General features: G+C 39.4%; 1 pseudogene; it reads right to left on the bottom strand.

The window, feature by feature from the left end:
• Positions 1-21,569, bottom strand: part of LOC131756768 (alpha-1,3-mannosyl-glycoprotein 4-beta-N-acetylglucosaminyltransferase-like protein MGAT4E) — a 29,299-nt pseudogene extending 7,730 nt beyond the window's left edge.
• Between the last annotated feature and the right edge of the window lie 462 nt (positions 21,570-22,031).

The raw sequence follows: 22,031 nt of genomic DNA, 5'->3' as shown, positions 1-22,031 counted from the left end.
ACGTTGAGGGTATGCACTTCTCCACAACCCCTTCAGCATTTATTGTTTGTAGTTTTGTTGCTGATGGTTCTTCTGAATGCTATGAGCTGATACTTCTTTGTAGTTGCATTTGCATGCATCTCATAATCCCTTGAAATTGAGCTTTCAGCCATGTCCTTTTTATCTTCAAACTGCGTGTACAGCTTACCTCTTCAAATACTTTTCTGGAAGTATGTGCCACATTTTGCAAAATGTTGGCCATTACCTCCCTCAAGACATTTTGAGGGCAGGTTTCATTTACAGCTCTCCAGTACTTGTGCATATGAAGTGACTATTAGCACAGGTTTTCAAGCTGCTGTTGCAGGTAATGGCCAGAGGGCGGCGCCTTTCTGCATTCCCCACTCTGGTAACTAGTGAAACAGACCTTCCTGCCAGTCGTGTTCATTGGTTATAAATTAGAGTGGAATGTGCCTGTATAAACCCCCAAAAGCATATTTCTCCTTACTTATGTTTGTGTTTTAAACTGAATATATATATATTTTGTTGTTGTTGTTGTTGTTGTTGTTTTGTTTTGTTTTGTTTCATGTATCATGTAAAGGATTCACCATGATGATAGGACAATTAAGATTACAATAATGGATGGTAAATTGTTCAAATTTTCTTTGATTGTTCATAGCTTCATTGATGAATTCTTCTAAACATTTAAGGAAGAAATACTAATCTTAAACAAATCCTTTCAAAAAGTAGAGAAGGGAATACTTCCCAACCAATATTTTTGAGACCAGCATAACTTTAATACCAAAATCTAACAAGGGCAATATAAGGAAGGAACATTACAACCCAATCTCTCACAAGAACATAAATGTAAAAATCCTGAGCAAATATTAGCAAATCAAGACCAGCAACATAGAAAAGAGAGTAATAAGCATAATACATCATGACCAAATGATACATTTTCCAGGAACTATCTTGATAGATAAAGAAAAAGAACTAGATAATTCAACATTCATTCATGGTAAAAACAAAACAAAACAAAAAACCCTTAGCAACTAGGAACAGTGGGGAGATTTCCTTAATCTGCTTGAAGTATTTATCCTTTCCCACAAAATACTAATGGTAAATTATTATTTATTTATTTATATTCATTTACCTTTAAAGTGTTCAATGTGATGGTTTGATATACATATACATTGTGAAAGGATTCCTATCATCGACTTAATTAACACATTCATCACCTCACATATTTACCTTTTTTCTTTTTGGTGAGAACACCAAAAGAGAGTAAGTTCTACTCTCTGAAATTTCAATTATACAACACAATCTTATCCAATATAGTCAACATGTTATAAACGATACCTTCAGACCTTATTTATCTAACTAAAAACTTGTACTCTCTTTTACCAACCTCACCCTATTGCCTCCACGCCCCCCCCCCAAGCCCCTGGAAACCATGACACTCTCTATGAGTTCAACTTTTTCTTTTTCTATTACAATGTTAGTGATACCATGCAATATTTGTCTTCCTCTGTCTGGCTTATTTCACTCAGCACACTGTTTTCCAGGTTCATTGATGTTGTAAGCGGTAGAACTTCCTCCTTTTTTAAAGGCTGAATAATATCCCATTGTCTATATAATAGTGAATTATTGAAAGCTCTCCCCATCCCTGAGATTAGGAATGAACAATGATGCCCTCTGTCACAACTTCTATTCAACATTGTACTGCAGTTCCAGCCAGTTCAATAAGTCAAGGAGGAGAAGTTAAGAAAAGTCATATGGTTTGGAAAGAAATAAATGAAATTGTAGCATGATTTTATACAAGGGAAATCTCAAAGAATCTACAAACTTTTAGAATTAATATGTGAATTTAGCAAGGTCACTGAGTACAAGGTCAAGATGTAAATATCCATTGTATTTTCTATATACTAAACACCAATAATTAGAAAATAAAAATTTCAAATGATACTGTTGATAATAGCATCATAAAATATCAATCCTAGGAATAAATCTAACAAAAACCCTGTAAATTGAAAAATATAGAACATTAGTAAAATAAATTAAAAGGGATATAAAGAAATGGAAGAATATACTATATTCATGGATTGGAAGACTAAATATTGTAAAGGTTTAGATTCTTGCAATACAAATAAAAATTCCAAGAAATACTTACTGGTGGAAATTGACAATCTGATAGGGAAACACAAAGTGTCAAAAACAGCAAGTTTTGAAGAACAAAGTTGAACAACTTACACTGTTAGTTATAAACATCTATTATAAAGCTATAGTAATTAAGTCACTGTGGTATCAGCATAAAGATAAGAAGCTGACCAATAGAACAAAGTAGAAAGTCCAAAAACAAACTCATGCATATATGGTCACCTGATTAATGACAAAGGTGATATAGTAGAGTGGAGAAAGGATGACCTTTTCAATCAAATGCTGCTGGGTCAAGTGGATATCCATCTGAAGAAAAAAATAATGATCCTAACTCATACTACATACAAAATGTCAATTCCATGTTGATAGAGTTCTATTACTAAGAGAATAGAAGAAAAGCTCTTAGGAAGGTATTTGATACTCTTAGTGATGTATTTACAGCTGCTAAATAAGGTTCTAATTACTCTCTTTTAGAATTTCCTTGAATATTTTCACATGTTTATTTTTATATGTCAAATATAGAGTATCTATAGAATATATATGTAAATATCTATAGAATAAAAATGTCAGAGAAATTCACAATAAACTTAGAATTTTATTGGGATTGCATTGAATTTATACATATTTATCATATATATATGACTGTAAACAAAGAAAATCCAAAAGAATCTATAGGCAAATTATCATATTGAATACTAAGCGTTTGTGGTTTCTATTAGCCTCTTGCTAGTACCACCTAGGTGTTTTTCTCATTTTAGAATCTTTGCTACCTTGAATAGGCCCCAACAAAAAGAACTCACAAAATAAATAACTCTGAATGAATACATGAAGGAATGAATTAATGTATGCTCTCAATCCTAAACTTAAAATACTAAATAGACAGTTTCATGCCCTTAGGCAATAAATTGTTTACTGCCATCAAGAAAGTGTATCTACTAACTTAACAATTTTTGTGTTTTTTTGCATATAGAATGCTGATGAGTTACGGTTCTTTGCCCTAGAAAAATGTACGTGTGTAGATATACAAATATTTGCATCTACTGTTTAAGAATTCGTAGACAGTTAAAAGGTCATGTTTAGACTCTCAGCGAGGTACAATGTTTGGTGTTTGAAGGATTAGACCTCGCATGAAATCAAATGCTATGCCCATGTTCATTTTTTAGGCACTTCCAATACTCTGTAAAACAGTATCTACCTCAGGGAGAGATCCTACAATTGGAGATATGAGTAGAGAGAAAACTGGGGAAGATTTTGGTGAATATTTCCCTCTCTCTGGCTCTTGCAAGCTTTCTTCTTGCTGCTTATGAATCGGTGTTATCTATATTCAGTAGCATAGAATGACTCTGCATGTGATGTTCCTGACCAATTTCAAAGTTTTAATTCCTTGTCACCTTTGTTAAGTCCATCCCCAAACCTGATCCTTCTGGAATGCACATTGACCCTTATATTCCTACCTTTTCTCAGACTTAATCCAGATGCTGATCTGTCAAATCCATAGCTTAGACTCCTGTCGGGCTCTCACCAGCAGTTGTACAGATACATATCTCACTGCCCCCACAAAATCTACTTCATAATATACCTTCTGATCAAATTTTTCCTTCACCAGTGGTCTCAACAGGGTATAGCAGACACAGTCCTTTTTTCTCCTGAATGGAATCATAGCCCAGTTCTACCTGCCTCTGTTTCAGTTGATATATCCCCAGCATACCAATGCCTGTGAGCACCTGTATCTGGTTCACCTTGTGTAGCTGATCCAAAATCAAAGTATATGTGTTGCTTGGAATGGGATACTGAATCTCAAAGTAACTTTCATTCAGAAAATAAGCATGTTCTGGGAAATGAGAGCTTTTCACCATCATGTCAGTGTAGATCTTGGCGGGAGAATTATCATGTTTACTAAGATTCTCCTCCTCTTCTCATTCTTTCTCTTGGTGACATGTGTCTTTAGAGGTAAAATAATTTTCCTGAGAGTGGAAGAAGTTGGGAATGAGGCTAATTGGAGCTGTTTGGCCCAGGAGGAAACTAAAATTTGAGAGAAGCAAGTGAATAGGACTGTCCTTATAGAAGAGGAGGAAGAAAGAGGTCAGGCGGGAGAGGTCACTGGTGTGGAAAACATTTCCGGAGAAGGTCAGGCTGGAAAACTCCAGGATCACCCAAGGTAGTTCTTTCTATGCTGATAATGCCCAATAGATGGTAGAAATAAAATTTGGGGTGAAGTTAACATAATCTTCCAGCATCATAAAGTATTCAGAGAGCTTGATAGCAAAGTTCATGACGAGGGCATTATCTACTTTCTGCCTGGAATAAACTGTTTCACAGGGTGAGGAGTGATTAACGTTATTCAGATCTCCTGGGAGAGGAGAGTCACTGAGATGACCATGGATCATGAGCAGCTGCTGGGCCTCAACATGAAGATGTCTGAAATACTGGCAGTCATTTGGCTGAGCCATTCAGGGTCAATATCTGACAGGTAGACCAGCACCACAATATACTTCACCTCAGGTTCTGAGGAAGCTTAGAACTGGGACTGCAAGGTGTCCAAGAGGTAGTGCCCATTAAGATGCTGCACTGAGGAAATCCCCACCCTCTGGAGTCCTGGGCGTGGGGGGAGATAAGGGAGCCTTTAGCACCAAGATGGTGAAGAGTTCCTAGGTCTCTCCTTCTAGGTCTTCCCCTTACAAAAACTATGACAAATTCACATTTCCTCTCCCTAGGAGAGTGTGGTCCAGAGGCTAATCTCTGGTCGGAAGTAGTGAAGTTGTTTTATTTGATCACTACTTTGAAAGGCTGTTGGGGGGATCTTTATGAAGGACAAGACTTCCTCTAATGTGAAAGGCTGCCATGTACCAAAGATAAATTTGCTGGCTTAGCAAATTAGCCTGGTGTTGATCTCAGTTATCTCAGCTATCATGGATCAACCAGACCTGGATTAGAGGATCTCCAGTGACCCATGACACCAAAGGATTCTGGCAGTCTAGTGTACAGTGGGTCAATATCCACTTGCCCTTTTCTCCTTCTACCCAGGGCTTTTTCCCATGGTTCCCTCTGGGTCCTCTCCCATTCTGTTTTCCTATCCCTGAGAGGCCTGCCATGAATGAGTTTCTCTATGGGTTGGCTTCTTAATGGGTGCCTATGGACTTCTCAACTTGTTAGTCCTTCAAGGTGGTGACAAGTGGGAAGAAAATGCACTCAGGATTATAAACTATACCAAATTCTACAGCATGGCCCACCCTCAGAGCACTGTCCTTTTCCCTCCAGATGCCAGTTCATTTTCCCTGTTTACCCACTTTCCTTTTTCTTATTGGACTACGTACCTTGTCTGATCTTTTCCCAGAGTGAGTACAGTGTCTCACATACTCACTCTTTTCCTGGGGAGGGCCTCCAGGCAGGAATTTGTACTTGGCATGTTGGAGTTAAAGGGGAGTTTTTCTGTATGTCCTTGAAGATCTCCAGATGGTTCCTGCCTTCAGAGCTGATTTGCTCAACAACTATCTGCCAAGCTATGTCCTGTTTCTCCTGTTGGGGATAAGATATGTATCAGATTTGAAATTCACCACCAGATCCTCTGGAGACAATTGTGAGGTAAATCCCCCTTTCAGGATGGCCAGGCAAGCCCCCGGATCCAGTACTAAGGAGACTGAGTGTCAGGGCTCAGTTAATTGCCATCCTTACCCCATCATGAGAACATACAGGGCCTTCCAGAAAGGGTGGTAGGCCTGGAGTGAGTGAAGAAGGGCTCTCCAGTTTTGTGCGGAATGCTTATAGGAAAATTCTAGGCTGACGTAGAGTAAGAACTTGCCTTTCCTGATCATAGCCCACATCTAATCTCTCCTACCATTAATCAGGCTGGCAAAAGTCATCTAAATTGGATTAGACTGTGTTAGGTTCTTCGAGAGATGCTGAAGAACAATGTTTCGTCCTGTTCTTAAGGAAGTTACACATAGTGCCTTAATTCTAAAGTCCTTTCTTTTGCTCAATTCTGACCATGCACACATATGAACCACTTCCCCACAACTACCTTATGCTTTGCTCTCAATGGCCTGAGGCATTTAGGAAAAATGGGGACTCCAAAACTTGAGCATGACCTGTGTTGGATTTGGTTTTCTCTACTTGCAGATATTGTACACTTGGGAAAAGTGATTTTAGATCTGAGTCTCAATCCCTGCATGTGAGAAATAGAAAGAATAACATCTCTCATGCCAGGCTCTACTGAGGGAAGTCACTAGCACGCAATCATCATCACATGCTGGTCCTGCCAATCAGCATGGTCTTCTAGAAGTGTCTGTGCATTCTACTCTCCACACTTAAAATGCCCCCTCTTCTTCCCTGCCCATATTCAAATCCTATCCATATTTCAAGATGCAGTGGAATGTTGCTGTTTTAAACCCAAGAATTTGGAAAGCAACTTTGAATTAAGCTAACAGGTGTTGGTTTGAATTATTCCTTCAACAACATAGAGACCCTCGTGGAGTTTCTGAAGGAGAGCTACAGGGAGATGGTGGAGTCTCTATTACTCCCATTTCACGCCCCTGTTATGTGGGTCTATTAGTTACCACAAATTAGCCACCAAATCTCCGATTATTTCCTACGTATAGTGCTCTCTTTTCCCCTGAAATTTCCCTTTTCTTTATCTGTTCCTTTCTTCTGTCACCATTGACAGTTATATCAAGTTACTCTCTTCCCCTTTCTTGGCTGGGCAATTGAAAGAATGTAAATTGTCTCTTCTTAAGGAAAATAAACCAAATCATATCATTTCCTTGTATGTTCATATAAAAATTTACTCTGAGTCTTAACCTCTCTCCTCTGAGTACATTTGCAGTTATTCTGGAGTGTTCCACATTGATAAGACCTAACACTGACTTTTATTTCTCTATTTTCCTACTTAATGGTTGAAAATTGGCTACACTATCAGGTTCTTGTACTCACCAAAAGAAGTTTATATTCACCATTTTGCATTTTTTTATGGAGAAAGAAGCACAAGAGGGCTAATGACACAACTGCTATGATATATCTCCCAAAATAATGCTGCATGATGCCAGGGGTTGGGTGCAGTGAACAGCATACAGATCCGGTGTCTCCTACTCAGAGAAGCAAACAGATGCCATTTTCTTGGCTTTATTCCTTCTTATTTCTAGGCATCACTGCCTTATTCTTCTCCCCCCTGCCATGACACCGCTCATTCCAACTTATGCCATCTAAAGAATGAAAAATGAAAAAGTCCAAGGGGTTTGATTCTATTCACTCTCTACATTCTGTGCCTTCTGCATGGGTTTCCAGATGAATAGTTATTTTCTACTTACTTACAAGAAGTTAACTAACAGTGACTTTTTCATCCACTTATACAGGAATACTTCTTAGGAAAGGTGAGGAAAGAAAATGGGCATGTCCATGCTATTAAAACCCTCTTGGAGTGGGATCCGACGGAAATGGTGTGGCACCAAAAGAGGAAACCAAAGAAGAGGGCCCAAATATTCTGTCCTCCAAATTCCTCAATCTCATACTAAAGTTCTCTCTTGGGTTCTGCTGATTCTCCCTGTCTCCTAGTCATTATGCTGCCTAATTCCTCAAGGCTCAACTCAATGTCTCCTTCCAAGCTCACATTTGGTCAGGGTGGTAGCATTTTTGTAGAGACTTATACCTCAGAATCAAGTAAAGATATTAGAGTATAAGTGCTTCAAGACATGTATCACATTCCCACTAGGGCTATTGATGTAGGAAGAAAAATGAAAGTAACCAGAAATTTCTAACTATGTGAAAACCTTCACCATAGTTGGAACAGTAAGTCCATTGGAGTCAGTTTGTCTGTCAGGTGGCTCTCAGATCACACACAAAAATGGAATGTGAAGTTCCTCAGGAAGCAAGGATTTTGCTGAAACTGAGAAGAAAACAATGCTAGTTGTCTGTAGGGTTGGGTTCTGACTATACAGAGTGGGATGAGGCCACTGAATAGCTCCTACAAGATAGCCAAACCTGTCCCCTGCCAGGAGACATCCCCTGACAACCATTGTTCTCTCTGAATGGAAAGCAGGTAGCGCACAATCCCCACTATCACAGAAAGATTCTCTTTGCAGGTAAAGGTTAGTTTCAAGTAGTGAGAAAGTGTTGAAAACAGCTTTCTAGTTATGGCAGAGATAATAGGTCTCTCCAAATATTCCATTTGTTCTCCTACATTTCCTGGCCGCCTTGCAGTTAGGTAAGGTCACAATACTAACTCAAGCCAATGAAAAATGAGTAGAAGGAGTGTGTGGCATTTATGACATCAGACTGAAAAACCTATATGACATTCTCTCTTTCTCTCTTCCCCTATTCTGGTGACTGAGTTGGCTATGCATTCCTGATGGCATGGCTACAAGATGTTGGAGTATCTATCAGTCTAATTTCTGAGTGACCATATGGAACAAAGCTACCACTTCTCCCCCAAACCTGAATGAGACACGTAATATAAGGAAGAAATAAATTTACAGGGAGCTGATGGGTCTTTCTTCCTTACTCCCATGCTATTTTTCCAGACTAAGATCAGGCTCTAATGCTAGGTAGATCCCTCAGTTACCATAGTCATTAACCCTCCAGTTCTTTCCTAGCTCCCAAGCTGTTCTGTTTGACCCAGGAAATTTCCTTCTTCTTCTTCTGTCCCTCTCTAGTTTTATCATTGACAACATCCCAGTTTTTTCCTGGTCTTGTGGACTTTTACTTTATGTATGTATTGCCTAGCAGTCAGCAAAGACAAGGAAACCCCTATGCTGATTTCTGGAGCTCTTTGTTCTGCATAGTTTCCCCCTTTCTGGAACTCTGCTCTGGAGACTCTGTGGTCCCCAAATTGCCTCAAATCAGAAAGCCTGGGTAATTGTAGGACTTAACTTCAATTGTTTCCCTTCTCTCCTGGGTTACTTGTCTGATATTTGAAACCAATTTTTCTTATATTTTATATAATTTTGTAGTTGTTATAACAGGAGGCTAACTCTGGTTCTAGTTACTCCATCCTCACCAGAGATAGAAATCCTAAATTCAACTTTTAAATATAAAGAAGGAAGCCTACAATTGTAGATAAACTTTGCTTAGTGATAATGTTGTTTTGTTAAAGCTATATAAAACTATATAGTTTCATATAAAGCTATATAAAACTACAGCATTATGTCACAATAGGGCATGGTTCATCTGAGACAGAGATAAACAAGCATCTTCTTCCTCTCCTTTTTCTCCTCTTCCTTCCCATATTCTTTCCTCCTTTTCCTTCTTAGTCTTTAAAAAATAATTCTCCTCATCCATCCTCTTCCTTCACTCTTAACCAAAATAGTTCTTCTTAAACAACTTATGTCAAAGTTAAAATGATCATAAAATTTCCAGTATAAAAAATAATTATTTCAGAAACTAGTATTTCTATAAATTTGGTTTGAAACTCCATATTTTCTTTTCTACATGATTTAGCAGACCAATGCATTAAAAAACAATTATGTCTATATTTTTGGAAACACAATGTAAAAAGATGTGACACTGCAATATCAAAACAGAAATGTTGCAGGAAAGAAAGTGGGGCTGGAGAGGATAGTCACATCCCAGGACTCAGGGAAGTCCCTGGGACAGCCACCGAGTGTGGGTTTTTGGCTTCACACAGGGAAGAATTCAAGAGCAAGCCATAGTAAAGTGAAAGAAGGTTTATTCAGGGATAAAAACACTCCATAGACAGAGTGTGGGCCATCTCAGAAGGCGAGAGGCCCCAGGATACACAGTTGTCGGCTTTTATAGGGGTGGGTAATATCATAGGCTAATTAGTAAGAGGATTATTCCAACTATTTGGGGGATGGGGCAGGGATTTCCAGGAATTAGCCCACCACCCACTTCTTGGCCTTTTAAGGTCAGCCTGGGAACTATCATGGCACCTGTGGGTGTGTCATTTAGCATATGCTGATGTATTACAATGAGCATATACTGAGGCTCAAGGTCTAGTGGAAGTTGACTCCTCCACAATCTTGGACCTAGTTGGTTCTAACCAGTTTATGTCATGTCCTCAATGGCTATGTCACTCTTTTAAAGGTTGTGCCCTGAGTTGGGATGAAAATGTATAGGAGCAGAGTTTTTCTATATTATTGAAGTTAAGAAGGTATAAATTTAAATTAAAGTGTTATAAATTCAGGGTGTTAAATGTAACCTCCATGTGTTACCAGATGCAAGCCCATGTGCCTGATGCACAGTGAGGCCAAACAACACTGAAAGGTTGGAGTTTGGAGCAGAGGAATGTTTATTGCAGGGTCATGCAAGGAGGCAGGTGGCTCATGCCCCAGAAAAGTCCCGAACTCCCCAAAGGCTTTCAGCAAACCCTTTTTAAAGGCAAGGTGAGGGAGGGGCATGATTAGTTGTTGCAAACTTCTTGCTGTCAGATCCTTTGCTCTAGCAGCTGTCCACATAGGTCAGGTCATGATCATGATGTTCCTATAAACTTCCAACAAAACAAATGTTATTCTCTGTTCTGCAACTTTTTTATCTCCATATGAATGAGCTCTTAAAGGTCAGAGACTTGGGACAGGCTATCTTGTATATTTCAGGCTATAGGCGACATACTTTTACAAAAAGTGCAGAGCCAGCATGACTAAGCACAGCTTACATTCTTTTACAAAAGGTGCAGAGCCAGCCTGGGTTACAGGGATGGGCAGAGTCAGTGTGACTAAGCACAGGAAACAAAGCACAAAGGTTAAAGTAAAAAGGAGCAGATCTAATATGGAGTCAGATTTGTTCTTCCCTATTACACATGGTAACCACAAAGAATATAGCTATTGAATATACATAAAAGGGAGTGAGAAGATAATTTAAATGTTTCACTATGAAAAATCAACTAAACACAAAAGTAGTACTGCAGGAAGTGAGAGATAAAAAAAGCTATTACAGCATTTAGATAACAAATAACAAAATGACAGAGATAAGGCCCTCCTTGCCAGCAATTACTTTAAATGTAAATGGATTAAAGTCTCCAATCAAAAGACAGAGATTGGCAGAATGGATTTTAAAAAACTATGACCTAACTATGCACTGTTCACAAGAGACTCACTTTATCCAGATACCCAGATTGGTTGAAAGTGAAACAATGGAAAAGACATACTCCATGCAAATAGAACCAAAAGAAAATAGGGATGCTTTTAATATCAGACAAACAGACTTTAAATCAAAAAAGTTTACAAAAGACAAAGAAGGACATTTTATGTTAATAAAAGTTTCAATACAGCAAGAAAATATAATGAGTTATAAACATTTACACATCAAATAACAGACTTTCAAATATATGAAGCAAAAATGGACAAAATTGAAAGGACAAATAGTTCTATAATAATAGTTGGAGACTTCAAAACCCTACTCTCGACAATGAGTAAAACAACGAGACAGAATGTAAGTAGGGAAATGGATGGCTTAAAGAACACAGTAAGCCAACTAGATCTAACAGACATATATAGAACAATCTACTCAGCAACAAGAGAATATGCATTCTTCTCAAGTGCATATGGGACATTATCCAGGATAGATCATATGTTAAGCCACAAATTAAGTCTCAATACATTTTAAAAGGTATATACCATATATTACAAATGAACTTATTCACAAAACAGAAACAGTCGCAGACTTAGAGAACAAACTTATGGTTACTGGGGGAAGGGTGGGGGGAGGGATAGTTAGGGAGTTTGGGATTGACATGTACACACCTCTATATTTAAAATGGATAAACAAGGGCCTACTATAAAGCACAGGGAACTCTGCTCTATACTATGTAACAACCTAAATGGGAAAAGAATCTGAAAAAGAATAGATACATGTATATGTATAACTGAATCATTTTGCTGTACACATGAAACTAACACAACATTGTTAATCAACTATACTCCAATATAAAATAAAAAGTTTTTTAAAAAAGAAAAATTTTTAAAAAGATACATATCATACAAAATATCTTCTCTGACCACAACAGGATGAAGTTAGAAATCAATAATAGACGGAAAACTGGAAAATTCACAAAATTGTGGAATTAACACACTTTTAAACAACCAATGGATCAAAGAAGAAATCACAAGGGAAATTAGAAGATACTTAGAGATGAATGAAAATGAAAACAAAACATACCAAGACATAGGGATACAGCAAAAGCATTGCTGAGTGGGAAGCCCACAGCTATAAATGCTTACACTAAAAAGGAAGAAAGATCTCAAACAATAACTTAACTTTACAACTGAAGAAACTAGAAAAAGAACAAACTAAACCCAAAGCTAGCAGAAGGAATGAAATAATAAATATTAGGGTGGAGATAAATGAAATAGAGAATAGAAAAACAATAGTAAAAATCAATGATACCAAAAGTCTGTTCTTCAAAAAGATCAATAAAATCAACAGAATTTTAGCTAGATGGACTAAGAAAAAAGAGATAAGACTCAAATTACTAAAATCAGAAACGAAAGTGGGACACTACTACTGATTCTACAGAAATGAAAAGGATTATGAGAGTACTATGAACAGTTGTACACCCATACATTGGATAACCTAAATGAAATGGACACATTCCTAGAAACAAAAAACCTACCCAGACTGAATCATGAAGAAATAGAATATCTGAATAGACTTGTAACTAGTAAAGAGATTGAATCAGTAATCAAAAATCTCCTGACAAAGAAAAGCCCTGGATCTGTTGGCTTCACTGGTGAATTCTAACAAATATTTAAAGAAGGACTAACTAATTCCTCTCAAGCTCTTTCAGAAGACTGAAGATAAAGGAACACTTCCTGACACATTCTGAGGCCAGCATTGCTAGGAAACCAAATCCAGATAAAGACACTATAAGAAAACTATAGCCCAATATTCCTTATGAACCTTGATGTAAAAATCCTCAACAAAATATTAGCAAACCAAATTTAGCAGTACATCAAAAGGATTATATGCCATGACCACATAGGATTTATTCCTGGAATGCAAAGATGGTTCAACATATGAAAATTGATCAGTGTAATACTCGACATTAATAGAATGAAGGAAAAAAACCCACAAGATCATCTCAGTTGATGCAGAAAAAGCATTTGACAAAATTAAATACCCTTTCATGATAAAAACACACAACAAGCTATGAATAGAAGAAAACTACCTCAACATAATAAAAGCCATATATGAAAAACCCACAGCAAACATCATACTCAATGGTGAAAGACTGAAAGGTTTTCCTCTAAAATCAGGAACAAGGCAAGAATGCACACATTTCTATTCAACATAGTACTGGATGTTCTAGCATAGCATTTAGGAAGAAAAAAAATTAAAAAGCCATCCAAATTGGAAAGAAAGAAGTAAGATGATCTGTTTGCATATGATATAACTTTATATGTAGAAAACCCTAAGGACTCTACCCCCCAAAAGTTTGGACTAATAAACAAATTCAGCAAATTAGCAGGATACAGAAGCAACATGCAAAACTTAGTTGCATTTTTGTACGCTAACTACAAACAATCTAAAAGAGGAAATAAGAAAATAATTCCATCATTAAAGACTTAAATGTAAGACCTGAAACCATAAAACTCCTAGAAGAAAACATAGGGGGAAAGCTCCTTGACATTGGTCTAGGCAATGATTTTTTTGAATTGACACCAAAAACACAGGCAACAAAAGTTTCTGCAACAACAAAGGTAACAATCGGGCTTCCCTGTGTGGCACAGTGGTTAAGAATCCGCCTGCCAATGCAGGGGACATGGGTTTGAGCCCTGGTCCAGGAAGATCCCACATGCCACAGAGCAATGAAGCCTGTGTGCCACAACTACTGAGCCTGCACTCTAGAGCCCACAAGCCACACCACTGAGCCCATGTGCCACAACTACTGAAGCCCAGGTGCCTAGAGCCCATGCTCTGCAAAAAGAGAAGCCACCACAATGAGAGTAGCTCCCACTCACCGCAACTAGAGAAACCCTGCGTGCAGCAACGAAGACCCAATGCAGCCAAAAATAAAATAAATTAATTTTTAAAAAAAGGTAACAATAAGCAAAGTGAAAAGTCATCCTATGGAATAGCAGAAAATATTTGCAAACTATATATCTGACAAGGGGTTAATATCCAAAATATATAAGGAATTCATACAACTAAATAGCAAAAACAGAAAACCCACAAACACAAATAATTTTATTTAAAAATGGGCAAAGGACCTGAATTTTCCCAAAAAAGATATACAAATGGTCAATAGGAATATAAGAAGATACTCAACATCACTACTCATATGGGAAATGCAAATCAAAATCACAATGAGAAAAAAAAATCACAATGAGATTAGCACCTCACACCTGTTATTATGCTTATTATCAAAAAGTCAAAAGATAACAAGTGTTGTGAGAATGTGGAGAAAAGAGAAACCTGGCACACTGCTGCTGTGACTGTAAGTTGGTACAGAGATTATAGAAAATAGTATGGAGGTTCCCCCCAAAATTAAAAATAGGACTACCATATGATGTAGTAATTCCACTTGTGGGTATATATCCAAAGGAAATAAAATCACTATCTCAAAGAGATATTTGCACTGCTTTGTTAATTGCAGCATTATTCACAGTAGCAAAGATATGGAAACTACCTAAGTGTTTGTTGACAGAGGAATGGATAAAGAAAAAAAAAAAAAAAAAAATATATATATATATATATATATATATATATATACACACACATAGTGGACTATTATTCAGCCTTTAAAAAGGTGGAAATCCTGCCATTTTCTACAATATGGATGAACCTGGAGGACATCAAGCTAAAAACAAAGTGAAATAAGCCAGACACAGAAAGACAAATATTACATTATCTCATTTGTAAACAGTCTTTAAAAAAAAAAAGTTGGAACTTATAATAACAGAGAAGAGAATGAGGGTTACCAGAAGCTGGGGAGTGAGGGAATGGGCATATATTGATCAATGGACACAAACTTTCATTTATAAGATGAATAAGTTCTAGAGCCCTAATATACAATATAGTGTCTATAGTTAATAATAATGTATTGTGTACTCGAAATTTGATAATAGATCTCAAGTGTTCTCACCACACATACACACACACACACACACACACATACACACACACACAGAGTAACAATGGGAGATGATGGATATATAAATTGGTTTGAGTGTGGTAACCATTTCACAATGTATACATGATGTAACAATTGTATAATATATGTATATGTATACATGTATATATATATATATATATATATATATATATATATATAGCCTTTTGACCACCTTCCCTTCACTCATTTTTCATACAATTAGCACAATTTCATTCAATTCATATAATTCTATATATCAAAAATAAGTAAAAAAAGAAAACAATTCCATTTATAATAGCATCTAAAAGAACAAAGTACTTAGGAATTAAAGAGATGAAAAACTTGTGCAATGAAAACTGCAAAACATTGCTAAAAGAAATTAAAGACATAATAAATGGAAAAACATCCAATGTTCATGGATTGTTAGATTTAATATTGTTATGATGTCAATACCACTCAAAGCACAGGTTCAATTCAATTCCTATCAAAATTCTGATGATTTTCTTCAGAAATAGAAAAGAACGAATCCTAAAATTTTAATGGAATCTGTAGGGACTCCAAATAGTCTTGAAATGAAAGAAAAAAGTAGGAGGACTCACACTTCCTGATTTTGATGGTTATTTTTGTGTGTCAGTATGACTGGGCTCAGGGATGCCCAGATGGCTGGCAAAACATTCTATACGACGTGTCTGCGCAGGTGTTTCTGGAAAAGATTAGCATTTAATTCAGTATACTGAGTGAAGATATCCACCTTCATCAATGTGGGTGAACATCATCTAATCCATTGAGGTCCTGAATAGAAGAAAAGGAAATGGAAGAGTGAATTCTCTGTCTCTTCTTGAGCTGGCATGTCCATTTTATCCTCACATTGGACATTGGAGCTCCTAGTTCTCAGGACTTAGGACTCAGACTGAATTATACCACTGACTTTATTTGAATACTATTTTTTTTAAATGTAACAGGTGTTGGTAAAAATATGGAGAAACTGGAACCACTGTTTGTGTTGTACAACCACTGTGGAAGACAGTATGGTGGTGCCTTAAAAAGTTAAAGATAGAATTACCATACGATCCAGCAATTCCACTTCTGGGTAAATACCCAAAAGAATTGAAAGCAGATTCTCAAGGAGATATTTGTACATCCATGTTCATAGCAAGATTATTCACAATAGCTAAAAGGTGGAAGCAGTCCAAGTATACATTGATGGATGAATGACTAAAAAAAAGTAGCATATACATACAATGGAATATTCAGCCTTAAAAAAGGAAGTAAATTCTGGGGGGCGGAGTCAAGATGGTGGCGTGGGGGGATGCAGAGTTCAAGTCTCCCAACAACTAGGGCACCTGCTGGATGCTGGTGGGGAATCTTGATGCCCAAGGAGATGGGAGGAACCCCCAAGTGACTGAGTAGGACATGGCGGGGAGTGAGGGGGGAGAAGAAGTGGAGGCCAGATGGGACTGGTGCCCCTGAGGGGTGGCTGGGAGACAGGAGGGGTTCCCATGCCTAGAGGAACCCTTGGGGGCTTGGAGGATTGCGGCGAGTGCAGCTAGCATTTCCCCTGCCCAGCCAGGTCCTCGGCCTTCTGGGGCCCCCTCTGACTGTGTTGGTCCTAGGGGTGTGTGGGGGGGTGACGAAGAGGAGAGGCAGATGGGGAGGGACCCTTTGGGATCAGAGGATCAGGGGAGATGTGCTAGTTTCCCCTGCCAACTCCTGACCTGGGAAGCCTGCTGGGGTCCCAGGCCAGGTCCTCTGCCTTCCAGGGCTCCCTCCAGCTGTGTTGGTCCTGGGGGTGTAGGAGGGGGTGGGAAGAAGAGGAGAGGTAAACAGGGAGGGTCCCTCTAGGATTGGCGGATCAGTGAGGAGCACACCTAGTATCTCCTTTACCCACTTGGGCCCCAGGGAGCCTCCTGGGATCCTGGGCCTGGTCCTCCACCCCTCTGCGGCAGCATCTGGCCATGTGAGTCCTAGGGGCATAGGAGGGAGGGAGGAGGGGGGAAGAGGAGGAGAGGCAGATAGGGTGTCCCTCCAGGACCAGAGGATCAGGGGAGGCATGGTAGGCGTTTCCCCACCCACTTGGGCCCCAGGAAGCCTGTTGGCTTCTGGGCCTGGTCCCCTGCCTTATGGGCCCCCCTCTGGCCACATGGGTCTTAGGGAAATAGGAGGGAGGAGGGTGAAGAAGAAGACAGGCCAACGGGGAGGGACCCTCTGGGATCGGAGGACTGAGGGGAATGTGCCTAGTGTTTCCCCCACCCACTTGGGACCAGGGAGCCTGCTGGGGTCCTGGACCTGGACCTCAACCCTCCAAGGCTAGAGGCACTCCTGGGCCATTTTGGCTGCCCTGAGCCTAAGCCCCGCCCCCCACCCCCTCAGGACCTTTTCCGGCCCTGTTGTTCCTAAGCATAGGCCCTGTCCCCCAGCTAAACCCTGCCCTTGCCTATGTCCCGCCACAGCCAAGGACTTTTCCAGCTATTTTTTTCCCTCTTTTTTGGTATTGTGGTTCTGTTTTATCTTCCAGTTGTTGTTTCAACTGTATATTTTTAAATTTTTTCTAACATATCTGTTAGTTTTCTAATCTTATTTTATTTTTTACTATTTTGTTATTGTTCTGCTCCTTTGTTTTTTGGGGGGTTTTCTTGCTGCCACGCGTGGCTGTGGGATCTTGGTTCACAAGCCAGGGGTTGGACCTGAGCTCTGGCAGTGGGAGCTCCAAGTCCAAACCACTGGACTAACAGAGAACCACAGACCCCAGGGAAGATTCATCAGAGTGAGGTCTCCCAGAGGTCCTCATCTCGGAACCAAGACCCGGCTCTACCCAACAGCCTACAAACTCCAGTGCTGGAAGCCTCAGGTCAAACATCCAGTAAGACAGGAACACAATCACATCCATCAAAAACCAAAAAAAAAAAAGAGATGATAAAAAAATATGTTACAGATAAAGGAGCAAGGTAAAAACCCACCAGACCAAATAAATGAAGAAGAAATAGGCAACCTACCTGAAAAAGAAGTAAGAGTAATGATAGTAAGGATGATCCAGAATCTCAGAAGTAGAATGGAAGTACAGATTCAGAATATACAAGAAATGTTTAACAAAGATCTAGAAGAACTAAAGAACAAACAAATATGGATGAACAACACAATAACAGAAATGAAAAATACTAGAAGGAATCAATAAAAGAATAACTGAGGCAGAAGAATGAATAAGTGAGCTGAAAGACAGAATGGTGGAAATAACTTCCAAGGAGCAGAATTAAGAAAAAAGTATGAAAAGAATTGAAGACAATCTCACAGACCTCTGGGACAACACTAAACACACCAACATTCAAAGTATAGGGGTCCCAGAAAAAGAATAGAAAAAGAAAGGGTCTGAGAAAATATTTGAAGAGATTATAGTGGAAAACTTCCCTAACATGGGAAAGGAAATCGCCACCCAAGTACAGGAAGCATAGAGAGTCCCATACAGGATAAACCCTAGGAGGAACACACCAAGACACATGTTAAACAAACTCACAAAAATTAAATACAAAGAAAAAATATTAAAAGCAGCTAGGGAAAAGCAAAAAATAACATACAAGGGAATCCCCATAAGGTTATCAGCTGATTTTTCAGCAGAAACGCTGCAGGCCAGAAGGGAGTGGCAGGATATACTTAAAGTGATGAAAGAGAAAAACCTACAACCAAGATTACTCTACCTGGCAAGAATCTCATTCAGATTCGAAGGAGAAATCAAAAGCTTTACAGACGAGCAAAAGCTAAGAGAAGTCAGCACCACCAAACCAGCTTTACAACAAATGCTAAAGGAACTTCTCTAGGTGGGAAACACAAGAGGAGGAAAAGACCTACCAAAAAACCCAAAACAATTTTAAAACTGGTAATAGGAACATACATATCAGTAATACCCTTGAATGTAAATGGATTAAATGCTCCAGCCAAAAGACACAGACTGGCTGAATGGATACAAAAACAAGACCCATATATATGCTGTCTAAAAGACACCCACTTCAGACCTAGGGACACATACAGACTGAATGTGAAGGGATAGAAAAAGACATTTCATGCAAATGGAAATCAAAAGAAAGCTGGAGTAGCAACACTTATATCAGATAAAATGGATTTTAAAATAAAGACTGTTACAAGAGATAAGGAAGGACACTACCAAGAAGAAGATATAAGAATTATAAATATTTATGCACCCAACATAGACGAACCTCAATACATAAGGTAAATGCTAAAAACAATTAAAGGGGAAATCGAGAGTAATACACTAATAGTAGGGGATTTAAACACCCCACTTACACCAATGGACAGATCATCCAAACAGAAAATAAATAAGGAAACACAAGCTTTAAATGACACAACAGACCAGATAGATTTAATTGATATCTATAGGACATAATGGCAGAGTACACTTTCTTCTCAACTGCACATGGAATATTCTCCAGGATAGATCACATCTTGGGTCACAAATCAAGCCTCAGAAAATTATTTTTTTGTTCTTGTGCCGGGTCTTAGTTGTGGCTGGCAGGCTCCTTAGTTGTGGCATGTGAACTCTTAGTTGCAGCTCGCATGTGGGATCTAGTTCTCTGACCAGGGATCAAACCCAGGATCCCTGCATTGGGAGCCCAGAGTCTTAACTGATGCACCAACAGGAAAGTCCCAAGCCTCAGAGAATTTAAGAAAATTGAAATTGTATAGGACTTCCCTGGTGCACAGTGGTTAATAATCTGCCTGCCAACGCAGGGACCCAGGTTTGAGCCCTGGTCCAGGAAGATCCCACATGCCACAGAGCAACTATGCCCGTGCGCCACAACTACTGAGCCTGTGCTCTAGAGTGCCTGAGTCAAAACTACTGAGGCTGTGCATCACAACTACTGAAGCCCGTGTACCTAGAGCCCATGCTCCACAACAAGAGAAGCCACCACAATGAGAAGTTCACAGGCTGCAACAAAGAGTAGCCCCCACTCGCCACAACTAGAGAAAGCCTGCATGCAGCAACAAAGACCCAACACAGACAAAAATAAATAAATTAATTTAAAAAATTGTATCAAGCATCTTTTCTGACTACAATGCTATGAGATTAGAAATCAATTACAGGAAAAACCTGTAAAAAACACAGATACCTGGAGGTTAAACAGTGCACTGCTAAATAACCAAGAGATCACTAAAGAAATCAAAGAGGAAATAAAAAATACATAGAAACAAATGACAATGAAAACACGATGACCCAAAACCTATGGGACGCAACAAAAGAAGTTTAAGAAGGAAGTTTATAGCAATTCAACCTCACCTCAAGAAACAAGAAAAATCTAAAATAAACAATCTAACCTGATACCTAAAGCAATTAGAGAAGGAAGAACAAAGAAAACCCAAAGTCAGTAGAAAGAAAAAAATTATAAAGATCAGAGCAGAAATAAATGAAATAGAAATGAAGAAAACAATAGCAAAGATCAGTAAAACTAAAAGTTGGTACTTTGAGAAGATAAACAAAATTAATGAACCTTTAGCCAGATTCATCAAGAAAAAAAGGGAGAGGACACAAATCAATAAAATTAAAAATGAAAAAGGAGAAATTACAACTGATACCACAGAATTACAAAGGAGACCACTACAAACAACTACATGCCAGTAAAATGGACAACCTTGAAGAAATGGACAAATTCTTGGAAAGGTACAATTTTCCAAGACTGAACCAGGAAGAATTAGAAAATATAAACAGACCACTCACAAGAAATGAAATTGTAATTTAAAATCTTCCAACAAACAGAAGTTTAGGACCAGATGGCTTCACAGGCGAATTCTATCAAACATTTAGAGAAGAGCTAACACCTATCCTCAAATGCTTCCAAAAACTTGCAGGGGGAGGAAGACTCCCCAATTTGTTCAACAAGGCCACCATCACCCTGATACCAAAACCAGACAAATATATCACACAAAAAGAAAAGTACTGACTCAGTTAGGAAGATGGCAGAAGAGTAAGATGCGGAGATCACCTTCCTCCTCACAGATACATCAGAAATACATCTACACGTGGAACTGCTCCTATAGAACACCCACTGAACGCTGGCAGAAAACCTCAGACCTCCCAAAAGGCAAGAAACTCCCCACGTACCTGGGTAGGGCAAAAGAAAAAAGAATAAACAGAGACAAAAGAATAGGGACAGGACCTGCACCAGTGGGAGGGAGCTGTGAAGGAGGAAAGGTTTCCACACACTAGAAGCCCCTTCACAGGCGGAGACTGCGGGTGGCGGAAGGGGGCAGCTTCGGAGCCACGGAGGAGAGCACAGCAACAGGGTGCAGAGGGCAAAGCAGAGAGATTCTTGCAGAGGATCGGTGCTGACCAGCACTCACCAGCCCGAGAGGCTTGTCTGCTCACCTGCTGGGGTGTGTGGGGGCTAGGAGCTGAGCCTTGGGCTTCGGTCAGATCCCAGGGAGAGGTCTGGAGTTGGCAGAGTGAAAACAGCCTGAAGGGGTTAGTGCACCACGGCTAGCCGGGAGGGAGTCCCGTTGAAGTCTGGAGCTGCCGAAGAGGCAAGAGACCTTTTCTTCCCTCTCTGCTTCCTGGTGTGCGAGGAGAGGGGTTTAAGCACGCCGCTTAAAGGAGCTCCAGAAATGGGCGCCGAGATGCCAAAGAGACAGGAGACTTTTTCTTGCCTCTTTGCTTCCTGCGGCATGAGGAGAGGGGATTAAGTGCACCGCGTAAAGGAGCTGCAGAAACGCGTGCGAGCCACGGCTGTTGGCGCGGACACCAGAGACGGGCGTGGGATGCTAGGGTTGCTGCTGTCGCCACCAAGAAGCCTTTGTGCAAGCACAAGTCACTGTCCACACCTCCCCTCCTGGGAGCCTGTGCAGCCCGCCACTGCTGGGG

Source organism: Kogia breviceps, chromosome 1 (genome assembly GCF_026419965.1).
Source record: "Kogia breviceps isolate mKogBre1 chromosome 1, mKogBre1 haplotype 1, whole genome shotgun sequence".
NCBI lineage: Eukaryota > Metazoa > Chordata > Mammalia > Artiodactyla > Physeteridae > Kogia > Kogia breviceps.
This window is presented reverse-complemented; position numbering and strand designations above follow the sequence as displayed.